This window comes from Tympanuchus pallidicinctus, unplaced genomic scaffold (assembly GCF_026119805.1).
Source record: "Tympanuchus pallidicinctus isolate F22 unplaced genomic scaffold, pur_lepc_1.0 scaffold15, whole genome shotgun sequence".
Classification (NCBI taxonomy): Eukaryota; Metazoa; Chordata; class Aves; order Galliformes; family Phasianidae; genus Tympanuchus; species Tympanuchus pallidicinctus.
Genome location: NW_026294669.1, coordinates 19,547,582 through 19,574,555, shown reverse-complemented (window position 1 = coordinate 19,574,555; position 26,974 = coordinate 19,547,582). Strand labels below are relative to the sequence as shown.

Sequence of the window (26,974 nt, the reverse complement as noted above, 5' to 3'; positions counted from 1 at the left end):
TGTCTTTCTAGGCTAAGTACCTTTCTCTTACAAAATTCCAGTCCAACTCTTTATTCAGAACAGAAATACCATTGATCTTCAACTTCCAAAAGAATGCATCATCTGTTACCCAGCAGCAACTTTGCAAAAAAAAACTGGAACAAAGTATTATTCCATTTATGAATACACTGATTATAAATTCTGATATACAAATATATACCAGGAATAAAAATTAAAATACTATTGATAGAACTAACTTTAGAACACTTCTTCAAAGCACATCTAATTGCCTGTCTTCTGCAGTTATCACTGATGGAGTTAAGAAGGGAGTCCTGAATCCATATGCAACCAGTGATGTCAGTGCAGCTTGCACCATGCCCTTGTTGTCCTTCTCAAAGACAGACAGGTGATGACTCAGGACATATTCTTTTTTCCTTGCCTACCTCCATTTCCTGAGGAAGCCACAGCCCTTCGTATCACATAGTGTGATAAGCATCAGTCTCATGATTAAAACAAGTCTCTAGGCCAGTAACAAGGGCTGTTAATGTTAGAACTCATAAGCATTCTGGATCACTCATCGAGACTGCTTGTGTGTGCTGTCCTGTTACTGGACTCATGCATACCACACAACAGAAAACATCTGAATTTTCATCAAATACTACGTATGTCTTAAAGAGCAATAAGAGGCCATGTCCCACAATCCTCAAATATCTGTGTAGGAGCTTTGCATTTTCTTCTACCTGAACTATTGGGTAAGGCTGAACTATTCAGTACCTGAACTATTCAGTAAGGCTGCAGAGAAGAACACGCTCATCCAGTCTCAGTGTCACTAGAACAGAAGATGAGAGTGGTTAAATTCCTCCTTCAGTTTCAATCACCGTGTTTCAGGCAGGCAAACAGATTTTATACACTAAACATTGATAACTGAGAACTGCATTGACGGAGACAGTTTCTATCGTATGCACCTTCCAGGATAATGGGCTCAATATTTTCCTTTCCTTGTTTATTTAATGAGAATACTTTTTTTTTCCCACTAGTGACGTAGGCACTTGGTTAATCTTTCAACTCCTGCAGAGGAGACAAGAGCAGAACACTGAAAGAATCGCTGTGAGGTGACTGGACACCATTTACCCACTATGTGTCATATATATATCTCTCATTCTTTCATTACTGCAGTGCAATGATAAAGTGCCTGTCAAGGTCAGAAACACAGTCACAGAAAGAGGTCAAAGGGAGATGGTTTACAATCCAGCACTTAATTAGTTCCTTCTAGTTGAAGGAAAAAAAAGACATCTCTTATAGTTATCTTACTTCATTTAATAAAAAAAAAAACAAACATTCCAGTGTGTCCAGTGACACAGAACAAGTACCAGAAGCACAAGTACCACCTCAGCACAGGTGAGGAACTTAGAGGTATCCCACTTGTCAAGTCCTGCCAGACGTGTGTGTGTGTTTGTAAATTAAATCTTTGAGGCTCAATCCAAAGCTAGCTGAAAAACTTATTCCCATTAATTGAAATCAGTTTGGAATTAAGACTTACCTTAAAAATATTGTAAATCATTTAGGATAATGTTCCCTACTCCCTCTTTTGATTGCATTGTGTTGTGAGAAATGCTCTGTGTCTTTTAAAATATTGTACTGTATTTATTCAAAGCAAGGCATGTACTGAAGAGAAAAAGCCTATTTATTGAAAGGTGCATCTTCTCTTCTTACAAAATATACACCAGTGGTAATTAGTTCCCAAAGTGAGCAGAGTTTTAACAATGCTTAAGAGAACAGACATCAGGACAGAAAATACTAGTAGACAACAACCAGTGTATGGGAACAGTCGAGTCACAGCCTGAAGTACTGATTGAGCACCTGGGGAAAGGACCCGGTCAGCCCTGGGAGCACAGGTGAAGGCAATTCAGGTGTGCCACCAGTAGAACCTAGCTGCAACTTTCTATGACCTTATTTAAGGGCTGACTGCCCCTAGGGAATGATCTTTTTCTGGAGATCTCTTCTTTTCCCTGCAAACCTAAAATCTTCTGATATGGGTGAGCAATCTTCTTTTTCCATTATTTTATAGCACCTTTCTTTCATTTTGGTCCATCTATTATCACACCTCTGTTGTAACATCTTTCACATTGTACTGATCTGCTACAGTCCAAACTGAATGAAGGTATTTTTTTATTGTTATATAATGAAAACTAATGTAAGTTAGAACGTGTATTTTACTATTTGCCTAAGCCTGCCATTATCTTAAAATGCATGCACTAGACGCTCCAGAGCAGGGCCGTCCCTGGGGGTGTTTAGAGGCCCTGTTCCTAGCCACCCCTGTGACAATACCGAGCAGCAGCTGGCTGACTGATGGCCCCTGTCTCTGAGGAAGGCTGACAGCAGCCTTCCTTAGCCCCAGTGTTGAAGCGATCATATTTGTGTTCAAGAGGAGCAAGTCCCAAATTTCTCACAGTTTCTCATTAGTGGTAATCAATTCAGTGCATTTATTCTGACTTAAGCCAGAGATTTATGATTTACAAGGGAGGGCAGCAGTTGACTGACTTCATTATCCAACTTTCCTAACATTTTAGTAGTCTTTGGAGTTCTGCAGATATACTCAGTTACAGGAATAATCCTATGAAACAGCAAAGTGTTATTTGGTAAATGCCTTTTCAGGTGTTTGTCTACAGAGGAGTTGTGTGAATTACACTGTTTAGGCATTATTAACTCTACTGTTTGCAGCCACATCTGTGTGGAGTGATCTAGATGAAAACAAATGCAAACAAGCAGAGTATAAGCACGTCTGATGTGAGCAATGTGGCGTTTATGCTATTCACACACATACCAAACAAGTATTTGCTGTTTACCCTTTTGCTGCATGTACTATACAGCTGTCTTGGCATGTACTGACGTGTCAAACCCTTGTGTAAAACATCAAAGGCAGACTTTCCTGCATGTGTATGGGGCATTGGACCCATGCAAAGCAAAACAATAAATTGCTCTTCTGATTTGTTTACATCGCCACCCTGACTTGATAGTGCTTCAGTTCCTCTCCTGCTTGTTTTACAAAGGAAAGAAAAACAACTGAGAAAGCAGCAAGGAACAGGGATGTGCATGTACACTACTTTCCTGTTTCATTTAGCTTGAAATAATTTTGTCTTTAGGAATTAAGATATGAAGTTCAGAACAAAGGATCATGTACATAAAGTTTTTGTGTGGTCTAATCATCTAGAGCAGGCAGTAGATTCCTATTGCAACTTGCTTGTCACATGGATGTGAAAACTTTAATTGCAGTTATTTTGCTTCATGTTAGCCAGTCTGAAACATCTGAATACTAGCTGATATAAACATTCACAACTGGAATTATGTGAAATTTGTTCACATATTTCACTATGTGCTATGGAATACTTGGAACACTTCAGCATTTGAAGGACCAGGAGTCAGGTCACAAAACCTGCATGTGGTCGTTCAAAACTAGCACTTGATCAATTCCATGAAAGGATTGTATCTCAAATATACTTCTATAATGGCTGCTTCTGAAATATATTTTCCCTTTGAACTGATTCGCGTGACCTTTATACAAGGCTACTAAGTGGGAACAGTGGGTCATCTGAACAAGGACTCCTGCATGGCCAATTACCCACTGAGCTAGGCAGGCACATAGGTACACACGGGATGGAAACAGGCAATTGCAAGAACCAGACACTTCTGAGAAGCAGGTAAAAACAGAGGTGGGGCTGAAATGAGCTTTAGAAAAAAAAAAAAAAAAATTAAGTGGATGAAAGGACAAACAAAAAAAAAAAGGTTTTGTACATTTTCAGGGTGGAGAAAGCCACATGAAAGGATTAAAAAATCCAATATGGTCACTTAATTTTACAAATAAAAGTTTATGAACCTGATAAAGTTGTGAAGGATCTAGTTTTAAATAGCAAGTAAAGAGTATGGATATATGAAAAAAAGTGGAAATGTTTCCTACTTGAGTCAGTCAGATTTTGTATTGGACAACGGCGTAAGAACTTATATTAATTTCATAAAAGAGGTTGTGAATTTCATTTGTTGCTCATTTATTAAAGCAGCCTCAATATTTTATATAGGCAAATACAAATGAGCAAACATAAATTTGAGAACTGGGTAAACATCCTAATGACAGCTTTAATAGGCTGGAAAGGCAAAGCGAAACTTTAAATACAAATTAACTCAGGTGAGAGGGAGTTGATATTTCAATTCTGGGAATTTGATATTGAATTCAGTGTAAGGAAGAAAAATATTTTTCATACATTACTGGAAGAAGTATCTAGCTGCCAAAAGATTTGTTTAATCCTTTGAAGGGGATATAGCAACTTCCTTAGGAGCAAAAACATAAATTAGAGTTTGTGTTGGTTGCAGTTTCAAAAAAGCCAGGGCATCTCACCACACCTGGTGACATGCACAGAAATCAGTGCTCAGCACTCCTGGCACAGCAGGAGTTGCAGCAGGTTGGTGCAGAGCAGCTCTTTCAGGCAGATGTGTTTTGTTCAGCTTCTGGTCTAGGCTAGTGAGGTGTAAATCTGCTGCTCAGAAGAGTGCAGCGGCTCTAGCCTAGTACTCTGCCTATGCTGTTATGCACTGACTAGACTAAAGAGGATAATTGTTTTCATGGAAATGTTCCGTTACTGCAAACTCAGCAAAGCTCTGTAACTCAAAGAGGATACCCTCTTGGGAAGGTAAAGCAGGATCTAGCTTTGGCCAAGAAAGGTGTCTTAACAGCCATGCATCTGTTCCTTCATTGGAGGAGCAGTGCTGATGGCCATTTTCCATATCCTAGTAAAGGCACCTGCAGTCCTGGTTTGTTTCTGATGAAAGCTGAGTTCACAATGTCTCTACTACCTCTCTTGGTGGCAGAGAGGGCAGAGACAGCAGCACAGTCAAAGCACTTGGCAAGACTGTGTGGGTCCCACAAAGAAGGGCTGAGTCTGATAGTGGAGAAAGTAATTTAGGAGATGGTACTGGGGACAGATAGGTAGTACTGCAATTACAAAATTTACATTGAATCATACTTCTGGGAGAAGGACCAAAATAAGAACTTTAGAAACATGATCTTTCGTACTGATATGAGTTGGTATTTCAGCCTAACAAATCTTTGTGGAGGGTACAAAGAAGTTTGAACAGTTGTTCCTTATCCCTCAATAATAAGAAATTATGTATGTGTGTCTAAGACTAGATTCTGATCCTGAAACTGAAAGAGCAATCTCTCCTTAAGCAAAATTCATAATCTAAGATTTTATTATGTCTAATCCTGGCTCTGTCTGCACAGCTGACTCATGGGTTTAGTAAACATGTGGTTCATGTTGGTGTTCACAGTCTCTTTTACCCTGACTTAATCCATCCAAGGGAATTAAATTAAGGGGAAAATATGTGATCCTGCAATTATAAATTACATTATAATCCAGGTAATACTAAAATACTAAAAATGCATTAATGTTGTATAGACAGCTCTAATTCTGACTACTTATAATTTTGAAGTGCTTGATTTTTTTGCTGTCAATTTAATTTCACTTTAACATTCACATGAAACTTCCTGCACTTACAAAAACAAAATCTGCTGGATGAAGATGGATTTTAACCTTTGGAAGTATGATTGTGGCTTATGTGCTTGCAGAGGATCATCAGGAATATCAGGCCTTTAGATCTACTTTTTTAAGCCTTTATTAGTTGAGTTCAAAGAACAGCAGAAAACTAGAGAAGTCTAATTTTCTCCAGTTTGGACCACCTGCTTTTCCAGAGGGTTTCAAAGATGTTTGCTGTGTCTGTAAACCCCTGCACAGACAATCCTGTAAACCCCTGCACTGGGTTCTCCTGTGAATTTTGGGAAGTGAGGTTTCCTTGAGTCACATTCTACTCCTGCTTTGTGCAGTATTATTCCCTTGTTCAAGTCTTGCAAGATGCTTCCTGTCTACAGCCTGTCCCATCAAGTCCTACCCACTGCTTTCTCCCTCTGCTTCATTCTTTTTTGTTCAGGTCAGATTGCCTACCACTTCTTTTATGCTGCCTGGGCATCAGAAGTTGGAAAATGTATAGCTTCTGGCCCAGCACCGCAGGGCCTTACCCTCCTGACAAAAGCTGGAATTGTCAGAGAGCTTCAACACCAGCCTCCAGCTATACTGCAAATAGGCAGATCCATACAAGAGTAACAGTGGTCATTTCTTGTCTGAAGTGGCCGAGCTTCTTCCCTCTTTCCAAGCTTGCTTCAAAATATAGATGGCTGGAGTATCTCAACAGAATGTGAAAGAATTTACTACAAGCAAGACTAAATATTTTCCCCTAACTTTATCTTGGAAATTACTTTTTTCCTCAACAGCTGTGCTCTCTAAAACTTTCATGTCTAACGTGCAGAAGGAAATTTTGGGGGAAAGGTATTTTGTCACTGAGAAGGATTGATGAGCTGGAACCTGTTGCACCTGTTATTTGCCATGATTGCATAACACATTCTTCATCCATCACCCTTAAAGGCCCACTGTGGTTTTGTTCAATAGCTTTTCTTCCTAAAGTTGTAAGACTGGGTGTGACAAATTGTGTTGGTATGATCTGGTACCTTAGAGAATGCTGGCTGCTTCTTGTTGGGAAGTTTTCCTTTCCACTTGCTATGAAACCAGTCTTTTGGCGTTCTTGTAGCTTTTTCTCTATTTGCTTCACCTCAAGTTGTCAGAAATCATTTCCTTCAGTTCACAGAGCATCTAAAACTTAGATTTTTATCTTCATAGCACAGAATTTCTGAACAGATTATACTACTGTAGCTTTGTAAAGTATATTTGACTGTTTTTTTCAATGTTTAGTATGACTTCATTTAATCTCATATAGTCTATATCAACTATTTGTCATTGTTCTCATTGGTATGGCCTTTTCCATTAACTCTTCATAATCAACTGTGAAATGGTGGCCTTGAAATCAAAGGGCAGGAATGGGCCACTTGTGAGTTGTCAGAATATATTAAATCACGTCCAGCCTGCAGTGACAATTATTTGATTGCTAATGTGATATTAATAGTCAACAGCTAGTACAGATATTGATATAAGTTTTATTCCAGTGATACAAGGTATGTGTTTCTGTCTGCTACAAGTAGAGTTATATTAACTTTGAACTGAGAATAAGTGGGAATCTTAAAGTTTCCATTGTGTTCTCTTTCCTGTGTTATTGGAAATTTTGCTCTTGATCTCACATGCCAATATACATATCTTCAAACAGTAGGTTGTCTTTGGTTTTGCAGCATGCATTTGGTATTGCTGACTGGTTACATTCATGGCAAACTCATACTCAGTATTTTTAAGAAGGTCCAATCTGCAGAACCTTAGCCTCGCTAGAAATGTTATCCAGGTAATGTTTGTCTATGCCTGTGAGATCGTCACAGATACAGTGCCTTGGCTTCCTCTTGTCTCAAAGTCTTCTAGTATTGGACTGATTCGCAGACTTTCTTTCTGGAGCTTCTGAGATTTTTTTTTTTCTTCCAAAGTCAGTTGTGTTTGAATTAAAAGCAATTCAAACACCCCCTCATAAGGCTTCTGTTTCTTCTGGTTTAACACTAGAGTTTTCTTTCACCTTTCCAAAAGCTATATTAGTTCAGATCGAAAGTTTGTCTTAGCCTATTATCCTGTCACTGTTTGTGGGGAGTAGCAAATGCCTAAGAAAAATAAAGCAATGGTGCTTTCCTAGAATACCCTTCTATGAACCAGGAGTATTTTAAAGATTTAGTAATTTCCAATTTACTTAGTTTGCTTTTTCATTTTGATCAAATATCTGGAAATATATGTTCTACTTAACTGAGTTTTGGGAGCAACACTTAATTTACTTCCCTTTCTTTTGTTTCAGATGTCCTGCCTGCATGAGGAGGATGCTGTGAAGAGGCATAATCACCAGAAAGTTCAAAGAACATGTATAGAAGTAAGAATGTTTAAGAACTAATGCTTTTATCTTGTCAAACTGTGCACTGAGATTAATCTCCAACTTTTTTATAATTCTATGATGTGTTCAGACTTAATAATGACATTTGAATATACAGTGCAAGCTTGAAGTCTGCTGTAAAAGATAAGTTAGCTATAATGAAAGTAAGAACAATGAAAAAGAGTGTCTAGGAGGTCTCCTTTTCACATGGTAATGTGCAGTAATGACTCAACAAAAGTAATGATGAGAATGACACAGCAAGAGGACCAAGTGGGTATTTTGGTTAGTTCCTACTACAATTAAGGAAACCACAAAACCACATCAATCCCTACTCTGCTGAACCAGAGACACAACAGAAAACAGTGACTTTTGTTTCTAGAACTGCAAACCACAAGAATAAAAGTTTAGTTTAGTATCAGGAATTAACCTGGATTTCTTTCAGAATCCTGTTGACATGTAAAACTAATTTGTTGCTGTGCCATGCTTGGATATGACATGAAGCAAGCCATCCAGGCACTGATGTCATGTGTGCCACGTGAACTGTAAAAATGTATTCCATTTTACACTTTTTCCAGGTGGAGGTTACTTGATTCTTGCAAGAATAAACACATTTTCCAGCCATGTTTTATGTTATACTACAAAGGGAAAAGCTAATTATCTCTATTTAAATGTTAACACTTGATTTTCATTATCAATTCTTTCACAAAATAGACAGTGAGTGATACAAATAGGGGAAAATGATTATTCTATATTCCAGGCATTTCTAAAGTGATCCTGTATAGCTAGGCCTGATGACTACTAACAGTGCTGTTGTGTTGTTGTTTTTGGGTTGTTTTTTTTTTTTTCTTAAGAAGACATGCCATGATCTTCCTGTTATGCTTCTTTCTCAACAGTACTCACATGCAGCAGGTAAAACCAAACAAATATCTGTCCCACTGACCCAGAAGGAGTCCTGAGACCTTTCTGAGCAGTTTCCTCTAAGCCTTCTCAAAGCAGCTATGCAAGATGTTGCAGGGTCCTATAATGTCTCTAGAGCAGGACAGACACTCCGTATCTCGGAATCTATAGAGGACTATAGAGTAAAAGCAGGGCTGACTCATTTAGAAAGTCAGCCCTGCATCAGTATTGGTCACAGTTTCTCCATGTTTAGCTCTGTTGGCTTTTGGGTATGCAACAGTGGAGCTGTGTAAACAGCTGCAGCACAGCCAAGAATCCAGAAACATAGCTGGAAATGTTCTTGGCTTCTGAAAACATCTGAGCCTCACAAGTGTAATTAGATCTTTCTGCAAATGGAAAACTGAAGAATGGCATTTTTCTGTGATACAGATCATAGTCAAACTGCTTGTAGTTTTAAGTGTAGCAGTATTTTAAATCACTCACCGTACACTTTAAGTTGGAAATAACCTGTAAGCTCCTTGGTGTTTGACATCTGTAGCTGTAATGAACTGGCAGAATGGTTAGCATTCTTCCAACCACAAACCATAGATCACATGTTTTTCTCTCATCTGCCTTTGAAAGTAGAGGCTATGCTGAAATCAGCTTATAGGTTATGTATGAGAACAGTAATCTTTTGACCAAATATCTGTCAGGATCTGGGAATGTTTTGCCCGTTTGTGAATATTAATAACTTCATAAGCAGAGAATGTATATGTTGATGCTCCAGGTAGCAGTATGGGGCAAGGTCAATACTTTTTTGGGCACTCAAGATTCAGAGAAGAGAAACATGATGAAAACCAACATTGTTTAGTATAGGTAAATCCAGAAAGACACTGAGGAATACCAGAAAGATTTCATAATGATAGGTGACTGATACTGAAATATCTAGATCCTTCAATCTTTCCAAAGGATCAACAAGTATATGGTACAGTACAATAATTCAACTGTGAGCTTTGTTTATTTAGCAAGGAAATGCTGGCAGTCTGCACAATGATTATGAGCTGTTCTAAAACTGTACTCAAAGCTAGTCCTCCTTTTGGTTGTGATTCTTAGGGAAACAAGTAGGTTTCATATGACAGTCCAGTTATCTTAATACACTCTTGTCTTATACTGTTTTCTATTGGTGAGAAATACTTTGAAATCTTCTGTTAAACATCACTAGAATAGATAATAGTTTAATATATTCATTGTTAAGGAAGAAAGCACTCCTATTATTATATCAGAACTTCACACGGTAAAAATGATCAAAATGTCTTAAACCCTTCTTATCTTTCCCTACAGAAGCATTCAGGTATTCTCTAGTTCAGAAAACATTGTCTTCCAAAGAACAAATATAGTTATGAAATATTAAAAAATAGTTTTTGTAGTGTAAGTGTCTAAATATGTAGGTCACTACAAAAGAAAAGCCTCTTATTTCTGCAGAAACTTCAACAGATAGAAAGAGCACAATAACACTAGCCGATAGAACAAATTCTCAGCTACAAATACTATTTTTCAGTATAGTCACCACCCTTAGTGATGCGTTTGTGCCATTGATGAATAAGAGCCTGCATGCCATGCTTGTAAAAGTCTACATGGCTGTCCAGAATGTAGCTTGTCATTCACATTGCTATTTCCACTACTGAAGCACACCACCCACTGTGTTCACATCCACTGTTTGGTCTTCATAAACATTCAGCAAGCATCAATGAATGTCAGTGGATGCCAATTTTTGCACATGGAGGATTTCGGTTGCACTTCTGCTCAATGTGCACTTCCACGTTGGATGCTGTTTTGTCAGAGTGCCCCTCTGCTGCCATCTGTCACATGGCAACACCATGCAATGGAACATTCACAGACAGGTTCGGCCTTTACTGCCATACATCTGCCTCTGATGTTGTAGGCCAACATAAGAAAATAGGAGGCATTACTTTCAGAGCAGCCCTTGTATATACTATAATTGAATATTGAGCGATAAGTTAAAAAGGAAAGGAAGTCACTCATTTTCTGAGCAATTCTATGGGCAATTTTTGATAAAGGAGTTCTCAGGAAGATCTCTTTATAGGATGTTCTAATTGAGTGTTGCTTTCTACGTTTGAAGTTGTAGTTTATAAATTACTTCTTGCTGTGCACCCTTATACTACTGGTATCAATTGTTGAGTCTTTAGCAGTTAAACTTCTGATATTGCTGTAAGTTCATTATTTACTGAATCTAAAAGTCAGAAAAGAAAAATGTTAATACAGTTAAATGCCACTACCTTTCTAAAGTAAAGCTCTTAAAATATTGATCTAAAAAAATCTTAAAAATGAGACTTAATTTCTGAATTGTGAAGACCTTATGCAGTATTTTTATGAACTCATGTTAGAGGCGTCAGGGGTTTTTGTTTGCAATAAAGCAGAGTTGACAATTTGCTAATACTTATGAGTCTATTTCTGAGCTTTCTTATTAGAAACAGTTCTGTAACTCTGTGAATCGTGCTGTTCAAGAAACAAGTGATAGACATTTAGCTTTCTGAACTGTGCAGCATGTGAGGTGAACCAAGGCACAATAATTGCAATGCTTCCCAGGCCTTTTCATTTGGAGATTTCCAATGCCTGTTGTGGCAGATCTCTGCTTGGCAATCTTCTGTGCCTGCTAGAATAGTTGTCTCTTCTCTCTTCATTGGAAGTGTTTCTTTCCCTTTGCTTCTAGTTTAAGCCTTTCCTTGAGGCTTCACAGTTTTACTGTACCCTTTTGCTAACTGTACCCATAAGCATCTGCTGTACCTGCTTTAAAGAGGAAAATACCTATTTAGAAGTAAGGACTTGAGCATGTCCTTGCTTTAACCTGTAAGATGCTAGACTTCTAGGTGGCTCTTAGATGATAGGAAGGTAATCTGGTGCACCTGTTCCCATCCCTGTTGATGCACCCTACAGAGCTCCTCAGCTGTTGCACCTGGATCTCAGAGGACTCCAGTGTCAAATTTCTCATAACTCTTTCTGCAAAAAGAGAACCAAATGGCAGCTGACTCAGAGCCACAGGATAGGATGTACATGCTATTCCTTCTTCATGATTGCAGCAAGCATAGGTTTTTCAGATCTTCATCTCTTTGCATGCTCTTCCCTCAGTTTCCCTCCTCAGGGACATGGTAGCTGCAAAACCTGTGCAGATTCTAGACAGTTCAGCTAGTGCAGGTCCGAAGACCTTGGTGAAACAATGGAAAGCATATTCCAAATTTTCATGTTCCCATTTTGTTGGTACTCTTGAGTATTTTTTTTTACTTTGGAATTCCACCTTCCTGACTTTGCTTTTTATCTCCTTGTTCTGTTGTGGTTTTGTTTTGTTTTTGACAGCTACAATTGCTGTCTATCATATAAATTACTGGTGCTGCATCTTTTACCCAAAATAATTGGGTGACACTTCCTTCTATAAGCTCTAATTGTTTTTGAAAGCTGACTCTCATCATCTTCATCAGGTGATCCTTTGTCGTCTTAGTCCACTTGGTGGAATCAGTTTCTTTGGCACACCCATTTACTTAGCATATCCATTTTACTGCTCGTATAGATCTATTTAAATGTTAATAAGCCTCACTCTTCCTAGCACCCAACTCAGACATCCACTGTGCATTTTTCACTGCCAGTGGGTGTCTCAAAAGAAATTAACACATTGACTTAAGATAATACAAAATGAAATGACTGGCTTGGTTGCACTTCGCATTCCATAAAAAGAACACAGAAATCTTTCTTTCGTGCTCAGCATCTTTGCATCCTATCAGTGTTATTTAGCATCCTGGAGCTGTTTAGAAAAAAAGACTGTGCCTGTTGCCTCCTACTCAGATGTAAAGATACTTTGTTGAATTCAATCTCCTTCATCAAATGTCAGCTGCTCTGAGGATTTATTCTTATATGGTTGTGTACTGCATAATGCTTACCAAGCTTTTTGCACAGCTCACCAGTGTTATCACACAGCCATCACAAAATGAGTTGGAATTATATTTCTCATCTCCTAGGCCAATTTGTTGTACTATGTGGGAGAGTTTCTAATCTCAGTTATACCAAAATCAATTATAACATTCTGGATATTTGCCAGCACCAGATCAGATTCTGATTCATTCTTAAGTCTTGTACTCCCCCCCCCCCCTTTTACTTTTCATTATGAAAATTTGTGTCACAGTCAGAAATTGGTTATAAAATGGTATAATTTTGCTAATGTGTTTTATGTTTGGAAATTTCTATTCAAAGTTAGTTCTGTAATTGGGCATGCATACTTGTGTTCTGTGTGTGTTGAATACTCGCATTGTTCATTAGCCACAAAGGCCTGCTTAAATCTATGTTAAACTGTAGCCATCTTAAATTCTTTTTAATTATTAACACAAATAATTGATTTTAAAATCCTTTGCCAAGTAAGGAGTATGCTATGACAACTTGCTCTGGTTTTGGATTGGGGAGGGGAATCTTCTCCCCTCCTTGACTGTGTATTATGCTGACTTGCTAGTAAAACAAAACCCACAAATGCTCACTTCTCCAACTGCAACAAAACTCTTCTTTTGCATTATGCAATTTACTCTTGTTTAGTAATGTAAACATATCCCAGAAAGCAAGGTAAGTTTACTCAAGTCAGAAAGGATGTAAATCGCCCCAGAAACTTTCAGTGCTTTGGTCAAAGCACCAAGAAATTGGGTGTTTTGGTGCATTTTCTTCCCAAGGCATCCACTGAGCTTTCTCATCAATTAAGTTCACACACCTCTCAATTGGAAAGGTTGTTTGGCATTCAATGAGAGGTTTTTTTTTCATATTCTTTAACCTAGCATTTTTACAGCAGCTACTAAGGGCAACCTGAATAATGGAATACTTCCTCTCCACCTCCCACCTTCCAGGTATTCACTTTTTATTTTCAAATGTAAAAAGTAATGGCAACTTGTTACTATCCACATATACAGGAGGTTGGAAGCCCAACCTTCTCAAATTGGACCAAATATTGCACTCATTTACATGCTAAAAGTCAATGTAAATGGAGCAGTAAGACAGACTATCAACTGCAGTCAGTTTGTGACTGTTTTTGTTTTTTTTGCTCTAACCTACATATCCACCCATTTTCCTTGCTTTTCATTTGCTTCCACTTCATATCAAATTTGTGACATGACCAAGGATGTCTACCTATTACATGAAGGCTTCACAGCATTAATGATCTTCCCAGTGCTTTTCATGCAGAACAGAATGAATCAGCTGGAACAGAGTGTTACAGTCAGCCTGTAACAATTCATTTTGAAGCTGTATCCAGCTAAATTGGTGAGAGGTAGTAAAACTGTATTTTTCCATAGGAGGGGCTACTATGTAGGGATAGCAAGGGAGAGAGTTGAGTGATATTCTCCAAGTGATAAGCGTAGCTCTCATAGACCTGCAAGGAATGATGTTACCCTGGAAAAAATAATCTTAAGGAGTTCTATTTGGCAGAGTAACTTTTTCTGGAGTCTCTTTTGGAACTTATTATTTTACTGTTACAATACTTATGTTAGGGAGCAAAAGCACAATTATATTTTGGAAATTCAAAAAGTCGTATGTGACTGCCATTTCAGTGCAGTGCTGCCATATTTCAGCTACTCAAAGCACACCAGGGGCTGGGTGCCTATGGGGAAGACTCAAGTGCAGTATTATGTTTCTAGTGCATGCTAGTGGGCAAAGGCAAAAGAAGTAGTGATGTGTTGAAAATGGAAAAAATTTTCTCAGAGATTGTCCTGAAATGCAGGGTCCAATATTTGCTATCAAATCTGCTCTTCAGTGGCAGTCTACTCTCATTAGTATTTTCTTTTTCTAAAATGTATCTCTCATCTTTTGAAAGCTGAGTTTTCATTATATTAAAAAAAAAAAAAAAAAACCCTTACAGACAAAAAAGGTTTTAAGTAAAAGTTGAAAAACATCCAAAATTTTCTCTGAAAATAAAAGCCTCTTTTGTTCATGCCTACTCCTCTCCTCTTGTACCACTCCCCAGCCAGTCTTGGGAGTTATTAACAAACAGAAACCTTTGTTAGAAATTAGTTTTGGTTGAAAAAGCATTACAAGAACCTGCCTAAAGGCAGAGGTTATCTAACAAATATTTTTCTTTTCATTTCTTATCTTTTCATCAGTTTGCAGTGAATTTCTCATTTATTGAGCAAATAGTTGAAACAATGTGCAAATATTGAATAATTATTATCTGAAAGCATATTGTGAAATATTCATCTTTGTTAACACCAACTTCAGCCCAGAATAAATGAATAACAAAAAAACCCTCTCCATACTCTACTATCTAATATTATTCCATTCTTGCTTTGTTAATTATATGCACCACAGTTCAGAGCCTCAGCATGACAAGTGGATGCAGAATAGAGATGATCTCTGCCTTGGGGTTTATGATTACTTTGCTGGCTGAAACAAACAGGGTCATCATGGAGAAGCAGTGGCTGAGGGCCACAGTCAAAGCAGCAGGCTGGGAAAATGGCCCTCGCAGCAGCTTTCAGAATGCACTGTGTGCGGCAAACCTGCATTTGTGAAGCTGGAGTACAGGATTTGGCAGTAACTGGAGAGTGAGATGATCACAGTGGGTCAGTGGCTTTTAGCAATTAATTTAGGGTATCTTAAACTTGGTTTGGAAAAAAGAATGTACTGCAGCTGCAATGACTTTGGCTCACCTGCCTGGTTAGGTCAGGCATAGGAGTGTTTTGCCTAGGAGGATGCAACAAAACAGCCCAAGTATACTCTGTGTTTTGTTTACAGTTAGCAGTTCACAGTTACTCTGGTGGGGAACTACTGGGACTCCTCAAAGGGTTCCAGGAAATTAATACTGGAGAGACCAAGAGAAATCATGTGTTTGATCTCCTGTCCCAGATAGAATTGGTTTTCCCTAAAGCATTCTAAGAGATGCTTGTGTTGCAAGTTCTTACAAAAAAAAAAAAAAAAAAAAAAAAAAAACAAACAAACAAAAACAAACAAACAAAAAACTTCAGCAATGAAGTTGCCATAATTTCTCTTGACAGTCTATTCATGTGCTCCACAATTTCTATCTATTGGAAAGCTTTCCGTGGCATATAATCCAAGTCTCCCTTGCTGCTTTTAGCAGGTTATCATACCCACTAAGAGGAGGACAAGAAATAAGTAGTGTAATGCTATCAGACTCAAACATTATACTGAAAAATTCTACACCGTGCATGAAGTAAGGAGTTATGCTAATGCATGCTAACATAAAATGAGTGTAGTCAAGCCTTCTTTTAAGCAGCTTGAAAATACTTATCACTATATGGAAATACATGTAATTTCCATATGCAAATTCTTTTATTAAAAAGGCTCAATTCTTCATTCTGTAATTGGCTTTGGCTGTCAAGCAACATGCTAACAATAAATTTCATCTCTTTTTATAGCACATCTGCTACTAGTAGATGACAGTCAGTTGGCAGAACTGATATCCCAGACGCTGGCATAAAATCAATTTTTTTCCCCCTCATTTCATTCATTTCCTTCCAGTTGAAAATCACAGCCTCCTAAAAATGGTATTGGTTCATACTGGCCTTGAGAACAGAGTGGCCCTCAGAACTGATGCCTTTACGACGTGCAGTGCCTTCCCTCTCACCTTGTCTGAGTGAGATTATGGACTGGCGTATGCAAGTTACAATTCAAAGTCAATAAGAATGTCAAAATCTTTTTCTTCTGTAATCTGTTCTCAGATTACAAGCATTTTTCCTCATTTGTACTAGCACTATAAATTAAGTAATTCCTTGTCACTCAAACATGCTGACTTTTATGTGAATTCGCTCCTTTTTCTTGTCTTTATCTCTGTCTGAGAAATCTACGATCTGAACGGATCACTTCCTGTTGGAGTGTACATCCATGGATTCACATAGGTTAGCTAAGACTGTCCACCTACAAGTTATTTGACTCCAGTGTCTGGCTCTGTGCTTCCACCTTCATGCACTTCTAGTTATAGGTCTTAAAACACTTTGCTCAACTGTTCACTCAAAATCAACATAGGGTAAGTTCTCCCTCAAGTCATTCCCTCTCATCCCAGCTTTTGTTTTACATGGCATATATTTTACATTTGAAGAATAACCTTCCAAAAACCCAGGGAATGGCGAAAGACCAGAATAACTTCATGAGATCATCCCAGGATCCTGACTCCAGCAATAGCCAGTAGCAGATGATCAGTATCCTGTTTCTGACAATAGCTGACCGCAGATGCCTGGGGAATAGTGTAAGAGGAAAGTGGGCACATAGCAATAGGTATGTCACTGCGAAGGCTATTTCTGCATCATTCTATGCAAAAGCAAGAGGAACGAGTACTCCATAGATCATAAGACAGATTCTTGTGTCACTGGTGGTTACAAATTACAAATGTTACAGAGAATAGAGAAAACAGCAGTAGCTTTTTTGTTCTCTATGAAGAGTAGTGCTAAATACATCTTTAGACATAATAAAGTCTTCTCATCTCTAGGCCCAGGAAATTCCTCTGGAAAATTGAAGTTGTTATTATTTGGCTCATGTCTAGCCTTGAAAATACTTCAGTGGCCTCAGTGCAACCTCAAATGTACTTCTAAGAGGCTAATGAGTATATTTCATTGTATTATCCAAAAACCATCTTCCCTCATGCTCTGTGATACTAGACCAGATTTTTAAGAGGTTTAAAAAAAACCCAAATGAGAATGGGAAACGAACTCATTTTGTGAATTGTCATTCCACACTAGAGCAGGAGTAATAAGTGCAGAAGAAGCTTCCACTTCTGCTGCTGAATTATCTGCCAGTGGTGGATGAATAAATATTTCGAATGTACCTGCAGAAGGGAGAATCTGGATGAAGTCATAAACAGGAAATACCTCTTGGTCTCCTTATTGCACTTAGAGCACTTCTAATTTTAGTTGCTTTTTCTCTTTTTGTTATTGTTGCAACTTAACTCAGAAGGTCAAGAAATAGAATGCCAGCATTCTTAAATTTCTATCTAGATAATCTTATTTCTAATGTATGTGGGATGAGACTATCTTGGCACTAATCAGATCAAAGAGAGGTGACCACACATTTGATACTTTGGGCAAAGTAATCTGTCTTACTTTAGAAGTATTAAGGTTGCAAAATGTAGTACGGAAGCAATATAGAAACAGGAAGATCATTTTTTATTTCATCCATAGTATGTTGATTAGATGAAAATGAAGATATTGTAAGATCAGCTTGAAATGAATTCTAAATACATCTGTAATAAAGCTATGATTAAATAGTATGCCATTAAATAGCACCGTTCCCTGTGATAGGAGACCTATTACCTGTAGTTTGCTTGGGAAATATGATTTAGTCTGGTTTGCCCTCATTTGTAAGGATGTTCTAGTAACGTCTGAACTGAAACGAGTTGTGAACACACAAAGCCAAACAAGTTTAACAGATGGTATGATGATGACCTCACATTGTTGTCTAGACAAACTAATTAAATGACTGCATAACAGAAAGAAACCTCCAAAATTGGGTAAAATACAGGTTTTGATGAAGATAAAAAATGAAGCTATGTGACTCATAGAAAATTTAGAAAGCATATTGAAACATGTTCCATGGAGTGACAGTTTTCATTGAGATGAGATGAGGCCACTTTGGTGGCTGCACCTGCTGGCTAAAATAGTGTTTGAGTAGATTTTCAGGCTTAGTATCTATATGAAAGTCTGCTCCTTAGACCAGGTACTCTGTAAACCCAAGAAAGACAACCCAGATGTACATACTGACTTTAAACCAGATCTGTATCTAAGTGCTCCTTTGCAGGCATATTTTCCAAATCTGCTTTTCCCCTGTATAATGCCATCAGAGGCAGAAATAACTGCCATGGGAAGCCAGTAGTTTATCAGTGATTGAAGTTTTCCTTAACAATTTTAATCATTACAAAAAAAAAAAATCATCTGGTTCTGAATTGAGATTTTCTTATTTTGTGTATCTAATTCAATTAATTTTAAAGTGAGAAGAAGAGAGCGTCTGATTATTTTTTATCCTGTTGCCTTGGTCAGTGTTAGAAGCACCAGGAGCAACTTACAGAAAGGCAAAGTTAGTGAGCAGGCAACAAGATGCAGGAAATGTAGCAAGGGCCACAGCCATGGTTGATTATAGTTTCTTCTTGTGAATTTCATCACCACAAATATGTGACTAAGTATATTTGCACCGATTTGAAGGAGTTTTGAGTCACAGTATCTTATTTTGAAGAGGCAGTGACTGAAAGAATTTCTGTGCAATTTTTTTAGTTTCAGAATGTAAACAGTTGGCAGGATGAGGACTAAGTCTTAGTAGCTCAGAGGAGCCCAATTATACAGTGAGGCCAAATACGAAGAGTCTAATTCTAGCAGAGTTAACATTTTGAACATCTGTAAAGTCTAACATGAACTGAATATTAAGTAATAGCAGCTTCATTTGTTGTAGATTATGGCATGTTGCTATTTATTTCAATGCAACTTCTTTTACACAGGCTTCAAAAATACTGTTTTTAGAATAGTTTTTAAGGGTTATGCTAGTTCTATGGAACTGATTTTTTTATCCTTCCTGACAACCTGGGACTTAGATCCTTGTGTGCAAAGCTCTCATAATGCAGGAAAAAAAAAATAAAAATCAAATCAAATCAAACCAATGAACGTGAAATGATCCATGTATTTCCCAACATACTTTTTATTCATCTAAAGTTCTAATTTTAGGCTGTATTCAAAAGCTTTTCAGGACAGAAAACAAATGTTGAAAACAGTAAGAAAAAAAGTTTCTTATTTCTCAGAGAATTAAAGCATGAGTAGACAAGTTATTGAGATGTTATTACTGCAAAGCTGAATGTTGCCTGGTTAATATCTCAGACAGAGGTAATTTTGGGAAAAAAAAAAAAAACTTACAGGCTTTGGAATGAGGAATTTTTTTCTATTTCTGATATTAAGAAATTGGCAGCTGCTTAAATAAGCTCAGTAGTATGGTATGTCAGACCAAGTACTGGGGAAAGACTCTTTGGAAAGATTCACTGCCAAAATCCTCCAGTGCACATCCGTATTATTAAAGCAGCTTTTGCAAAGGCACATCAGGTTGTTCTTTGACATGAAAACAGGACAGATGAGCAGCACACTAGGACTTGTGCTTTACTGGTAGGTCTAAGTTTTGAGAAAGACACCTCCAAAGTCTCATTAAATACCACTCTTTGGAAAGATGTGATTACACAGTATAATTTATTTTGCTAGTGTGCTTCACCACAGGGCTATGATCACCAGCTGTCTGGTGTTTGGGGTGTGAATACATACCTAGAGCTAGAGGATTAACAAAAACATCAGAGCTAGATTGTGCCTTGAGGCACAATTGATTCTACTTGATTCTACTGTCCTTCCTGTTACATCTTGTGATGTTTTCTGTACTCACATATTTATCCCATAAGACATCCATGTGAGCAGCTCTGTGGTTTTGTTTTCATGTTTAAAACAAGTTGCTGTAATCAGCTTTTCTGTAACCTTAACTGTAGTTGCTATGACCATATTAAAGTATTACTTTCCAGGCTCAGCCTTGATTTAGCTCCATGATTAGAGGCTTAAACTCTAGTGTGGGGAAAGTCTATAACAAAAGTGAAGCTCTCTTTAATTTCCTGTGATTCAGCATGCTTGACAGCCACCCAGCCTTTCTTTCCATGCTGTTACGTTTGGGACTTGCCCTCTGATTGCCAGTGGATTGCTGCTACTTCTCCAGCTAGTTGTTCTAGGTTGCATCAGTGATAGATAACCGCTTGTCCAGTGCTGGCTTGGAGGCAAAGATATGCCAACTGAGTATGCAGTTGTTGTTACACAGACCCAAACCTCACCAAAAGCACACTTATTTCAAGATGAAAGTGATTTTTCAGTAATGTGAGCATGCTTCGGATTAATCCCTGAGATGCTTTCCTTATTTAAAATGATAATGGGAAATATTAAGGATAGGGATGTAAGGCCAGGACGGAATCTTTTCAAGGGATAATTTTTTTTTATGGCTACTGATAGTACTACATTGCTTCTTAAATAAAGATACAGAAACGAATGTTTCATTCCTTATATGGGTATGTCTGCATTGACTTTTACTATAAGAATACAGCCTGTATATTTAGAAAATAATGTAAACAATGTTACAGGAGCAGTCTTTTAAGTTTGTTTCCAGAGCGCATTTATTTGAGAGTCCGTTAGTGTAGAAGCCTGTTAATGGTATTTCCTAAATTAAAAAGCCATCGTGAATGGCCTCTCATTCTTCTGCTCCAAAAATAAGTACAAAATGAGCCAGCAGCGTTGCCGTCAGAGAGCCTAGGAATGTAATTCTGAAGTAGCTCCAGCTGTGAAATCTAGGAAATCAGCCAGGCTGGTTTCGGCTCCCCTTAAACAAGGAAACTTCCACCTACCAATAAAAGGAATGGGCACTTTGTTTATCTTTCCACAGGGTACTGATATACATCTTAAATGTGTCTAATTGAATCAGTCAATCAGCTGTCAAGATGAGTCCCTTAGTAGTAGCATTGAAACAGTGATAACCCACCAGCAGATAATGAAGTTCTTTGAACCATTCTGAGTGACACTTGAATACAAACATCTGACAGAAATTTTCAAATTAGATAATACCTTCGAACAGGTGGCTGGCACATCTCTCTGCAGTTCAGAAAGCGGTAGTGCCTGCTATTCACCAGGCACTGAAGAGGAAATTGCTCTCCCACAATGTATTTTTTCAGTCATAGTTCATAACAGTAGTGCAAATCTTGGTGATTGCTTCTGAGAGATTACTTTTTTGCTTGGATTTGGAGAGTGTGGGTTTCTTTTTGCCTCTTTAGGGGTTATGGTAGGAAAGACTTCAGTCATAAGATAGTTATTTCTTGCTAGATCTGGACAATGTGTGATTGGATTCAAAAGCAAAATTAGAAATGAGAAAAAACAGCTTAAGTGAAATATGTCTTCTCACATTTAAAAAAAAAAAAAATCTGTCTTAATGGTAAAGAATTTTCTTTACAGTTATTTTGTCCTCTAAAATTTTTTTAAATGAGGACTTTTCCAAGGAAAAACTGAATGTCTTTAGTTGAACTTTCCAAAATTAGCTCTAATTACTGTTGATTGTATAGACACGCACATATATATACACCCTTAAAGCTATTTTACAGATTCACTGATAATTTCACTGATAATAATAATTTCTCTGAAAATGTTGATGAGAATTTAGCATTTACATAAAATGCTTCTCTTTTTTTTTTTCTTGTAATGCCATTTGCTTACTCATCTACCATAATTGCAGGTACATCTTGCAGTGGGCATCTGATTCCTCTTTTCTGTCTAAAGAAAGCTAGGAAATGGCATGTTTTCTTGGTAGTTCCTTGCATCATACTAAAAATTTTCCTGGTACATAACAGATCTGGTTGGACTCGATGATCTCTGAAGGTCCCTTCCAACCCCTACAATTCTGTGATTTTGTGATATAAATTGTTTTTTGTTTTGTTGTGTATAGTGTATACCTAAATTGTACCTTCTGTTTTTATCTCCACCTTTCGTTTTTGTGTTATTTTCCATAATTATCACTCACACAACTCAGCCTTCCTTACTAAAGAAGTTAACTGAATTTTTGAACCTGAATTCACTTCATACTTTTCTCCTGCTTTTGTGACATTATTAGTTGATGGTTAGTTGTTTTTTTTTGTTTTTTTTTTGTTTGTTTTTTAATATTCTAAGTCTAGGAAATGTTAAGGACATATATGTTCTATACTGACAGAATTTCAAAATATTGCCTTATTTATTCGAAATTGTAAGTAACTCAGGGAAACAATTTACTCATCTATGAGATTGTACTTTTTCCTTTTTCACTTTATGACATAAGTGCTAGTTCAATTTAAAAACTAAGCAGTTATAAAGTTTCTAGTTTGCTTTCAACCTACGTTGGCTTGGCTTTAAATTATAATCTAAACATAATCTCTGCATACATGTGTCTGTTTTTTAGATGGTCTGGGAAATAGGAAGGTTAAAATTAAGATACTTTTTAAGGAGTGCCTGTCAAAGGTTATGAGGTTATCTTATAACTCAAAAATACTTTTTTAAGTGCCTTTTTAAGTGTACATTAGCATATATGTCTTCTGGGTAGGCATTTTAACAGAATGATTTCCTAGTAGTGCTATGAAACAACATAGATGTTCTTTATTCTTTTTTAAATGCACGTAACTGTGTGAGCAGGACTTATTTCAAATCAGTCTCATAGCTTTCTTGATTATTATTAAGATAAGAGATTTACAGAAGCACTTTGGGTTTTGTATAAAAACTGCTTGGCCAAACAGAAACTAATGCTTCTGAATAAGAAATTGTGCTGTGAAGTCTGGAATTAAAGATGTCGGTTATCCTTCCACTGCGTGTCTCTTAGTTGACTGACTTCCACTTTTAAAAAGATGCAATTTCAAACTGAGGCTTTTCTTACGACTGACAACATTCATCACGTTTTCCTCCTGTGTGACTTGTGCAGGATTCTCCAATGGCTTGTAAGGAGCAATCTCTTACCTTTCCCTTGGCTGATTTTACCAGGTCTCTCTTCCTCCTCTGCCTGTTTTTACAAAACTTGTTAGAACATAATTATTGCTGGAAAGTCTTAGGCAGTGTCAAATCTGGTTGAACCAGTTGGCCAGTTTTCAAAAGTCTCCGCAGAGTAGGAGATACTCAGAAATATGCAGGCAGTGTGACAGCGTGTGCTTTGTTCCTTTGGAAATTGGTGAAATAGACAATAGTCATGAACTTTATTTGCTGAATTCCTGTAAATTCAATTAAACCATGTCATCAGCACTCCAGTTATCAAGCCAAAAAATGCACTGAGGGATTTTTCTGCTCAAAAAGCATTCAGTAGGATGGCTCTTATTAAGACCCCCTGCCTCCTTGTCATGCTAACATCTGCTTACTATGCTTGAGAAACCTGGTATGTTCTCAAACCAGTGTTCACAGAATTCTACAATGGCATCTTTCTTCACATCCCTGCTGCTTTTTTTTTTTTTTTTTTTTCTTTTTCATGAGTTTGCCAGTGTGGCAAGTGGCTGTGAGGGTTTGGATGCCTCAGGAATGGGTCTTGTAAGGTGAGGGAAATCACAAAATCACAAGCATTTTCTAGTCAGGCTTTTTATTATTATTATTATTATTATTATTATTATTATTATCATTATCATTATCATTATCATTATCATTATTATTATTATTTTAGCAGCTTAAGGGAGTAGGAGGCTCTGTAGACTTGGAACTCAAGAGATTCTTCCAGTGAAGAATCTCCAATGTGCTTTGGAGCTGTGATGTAAAGTAATGTTAGCTTGCAGAAATCATTGGTAACATGCTGGCATGCCAGTAGCTCTCAATGCAGGTTTCAGTGCTGTTGCATCAACCTTCATTTACTGTTTGTGGTTCTGTGGCCAGAATATTAGTCAGGGTATTAATTCACAGGATTTCTGAGAAACAACACGCTGGGTGGGCTGTAGGAGGAACTAGTTACTAACTGGATTTACCATTCTGCAGACAACCCTGTCCCTAAAGGGCCCAGCTCTTAGTCAGCAAGTGGCAAATGAAGTACTGATTTATGAAAATTAATACATTAGATAGGCATGATGTATATTATCAAACAGAATTGCCCCTCCCTGGAGCTTTGCACAACAGACACGTTTGGGAATTAGAGAGGTCAGCCCTGCTGTGAGGCAGAAGTGACAACCGTGAAAGCTGAGGACTTGAGTGTTCAGTACTGGCACTTAGCTCACAGTGTCAGTACTCAGAAACCATAATAGCTTTCTAACTAAAGTTTGCTTGCAACAAAGTATTTTTTTTAATGCACTTGCAAATTTTAAAAATAAAACTCTTATTAGGGCCTGTACTAATGGCCCACTTTTTTCTTTCTTTCAGACCTATAAAATATGCCATTCTACAGTATGCTTACTGAAGAAAGGCTTTTTCTTTATAATTTGGCTCAAGTGACAGCTGAAAACAAAGGAATGGGAGAATGGGGAAGGCTCAGTGGTGACAATAGCAGGAGAAACCAAGAGTAAACCATCCAGATTACAGCATTGCTGTTCACCATTTCAGCTCCATTTCAACTTGAAGAAGAAGAAGCAAAACACAGAACAGGCAGTAACTTACCCAACCACTGGGGCTGCAGTTTTAGAAATGAAATGCTGAACATATATGTCATCATATACAATAGCAAAGACAAACGCAGTGATGTTTCAGGCTTTCTCTGTGGTGCTGTTGGCACGCAGCAGAGTAATTACCAAGTTATCCAGCATGATTTGAATGGAACTGAGTGAAACTTAATTAGCTCCTGTCTTTCAAGCATTTCTTCATCCACAACACTTGTAATCTTTGGGGTCCTGCTGTGCAACTGTAATGTTCTAAAGAAAAAGCAAGCTGCTAGGGGAATCCCATTCCAAAATCTGGTCTAGTTTACCATCACATATTGTAATTCTTGTACTAGTGGTGGTCTGTGAGTGAATGCTGAAACAAACCTTACCTCAGTGCAGTTTGGGTAACCGAGTTTACGGAATCTTCTTTTTCGTGGAAACCATTTCCTTTTTGTCTGTCTCTTGGGTTTCATGAGTTCATATACCACAATACATTCCTTTTCCCCAAGATTTTGAGCAGCCGAGGTCCTTCCAGAATACACTCCACTGCCAAAATGCTCAGTGCAAACCACTTGCTTATTCACCAGTTTTACCTCCACAGTCTGAATCTCGGGGATGCTCTTCCTGGGTTTCACTGCAGTTTTAGCTATGGCGAAATCCCAAGCTACTTCACCTTCCCAGATTTCTTGCTCAAATTCCAGATGTACTTATCTTGAATTCCTCTAATCTTGTTAGTCATTGTTTCTGTAAATAGTTCTGTTATTTCCTCCATATCAGTTCACCTAGAGTACAGTTCAGTCTTTCCTCACTAGAAACCAGTCCATCCTGATAATGTTGTCCCTTGTCCCTTCTAGCCAGCATAGTTAGCCTAAATAACTTGCATATCTTATCCTAGGTAGAATAAGACTTTTTTTTTTTTTTTTTTTTTTTTTTTTTCCTTATAAAGATATCTTTGGTGCATTTACATTTATGTTTATGCTCTGTAATCCCACCTTCCTGAAGCACAGGGGAATCCAAAACAGGAGAGTATGTTCCTGCTGCAGCCTCATTTAGGCACCTTGTGCAAAGGCCTTTCACTTTCCTGGGCACAGGTTGGAGCTGAGCTCTATTATTATGCTGTTCCTGAGCTCTGCCTTTGTTTTCCTTTGAACTGCCTCCTACGTGCTGGCAGGCTCCTGAAACAGTGCACAGAATGGTCTTTGCCCAGTGTTCAAACTGCAGAACAACCCTGTATTTACTTTGTTTTGTACAAGGAGGTTTTCTTTGTGTTCTCTTACAGCACTGTGCATTGGAAATGGTGCAGAAGCCTTGCAGCTTCAGCCCAGCCTGGGAGCCCCAGGAAGAACGGTCTCTGGAGATATGGGAGGAAGGTCACTGCTACTTTGTTCTAGGTAAGAACTACATATTCTCAACATGTGAAACATTTGTCACTCTTGGATTGAAACTACTTATTGTAAAACGTTACTTAAAGCAGCACTTCAGGGTGTACCTTAGGCTGCTAGAGGCAGGTCTTGGTGAACACTGCTGTCCCAACACTTGAAAACACGGAAGAAAGTCTGAAGAATTTCATAGCCCCTTTGTTTCAGAAAAATGAAGTGCTAGAAAAAGCCAGTGTGGATGTCTGTAAGAATGTCTGAATTTCACCGCTGGTCTGGTAACTACAAGATGAAATGCACTTTGGCTCTTCTCAAGTTTTTGTTCCTCTGGAAACTCAGTTATTTGAATTTGGAATGAAAAACCATCACATTTTGGACGTTCCCACAGGGCAAAAACACAGAATCTGCCTGCAGTTCTTTTTAATACTTTTTAATACAGGCATTCTGTTGGTTTCTTTGGGTGCTCTCTTGATCGTTGTGCGATTTGTACATACTACGTGGAAGCAGCTTCTGGCCAGTAACCCGATCCGCGCACCTCGCGGGATGGCTCACAGCCCGTGCCGCAATTTGGACCGACGCAGTTGTGCACGCGCAGTCCCGCTGGCAAGGCGCTCCGCGGCTCCCGGCGGCCCCGCAGAGCCGTGCCCGACACGCCGCTGCCCGCCGGGCTCTCGCTTGGTACCGGCGGAGAGAATTTCCGCCCGGCGCCACGTGCTCGTCAGGGGGTTTTCTGCTAAAACGGCGTGGATTT

The 26,974-nt window shown here is 38.1% G+C and overlaps 1 protein-coding gene and 2 long non-coding RNA genes across 3 annotated transcripts in view; 2 read left to right on the top strand and 1 right to left on the bottom strand.

The window, feature by feature from the left end:
- Positions 1–1,690: 1,690 nt before the first annotated feature.
- LOC128076704 (uncharacterized) lies at positions 1,691–24,751 on the top strand. Its single transcript, XR_008204627.1, has 3 exons — positions 1,691–2,015; positions 7,801–7,872; positions 24,633–24,751. It is a non-coding gene; the product is annotated as an uncharacterized LOC128076704 (long non-coding RNA).
- On the bottom strand, positions 22,203–26,129 carry LOC128076705 (uncharacterized). Its single transcript, XR_008204628.1, has 2 exons — positions 25,237–26,129; positions 22,203–23,509 (listed from the first exon to the last, which is right to left on the bottom strand). It is a non-coding gene; the product is annotated as an uncharacterized LOC128076705 (long non-coding RNA).
- LOC128076684 (neurabin-1-like) overlaps positions 26,127–26,974 on the top strand; it is a 41,538-nt gene continuing 40,690 nt past the window's right edge. The window contains exon 1 of the mRNA XM_052674626.1: positions 26,127–26,238. The gene's annotated coding sequence lies outside the window, so the exon portion shown is untranslated. The remainder of the gene's footprint in view (positions 26,239–26,974) is intronic.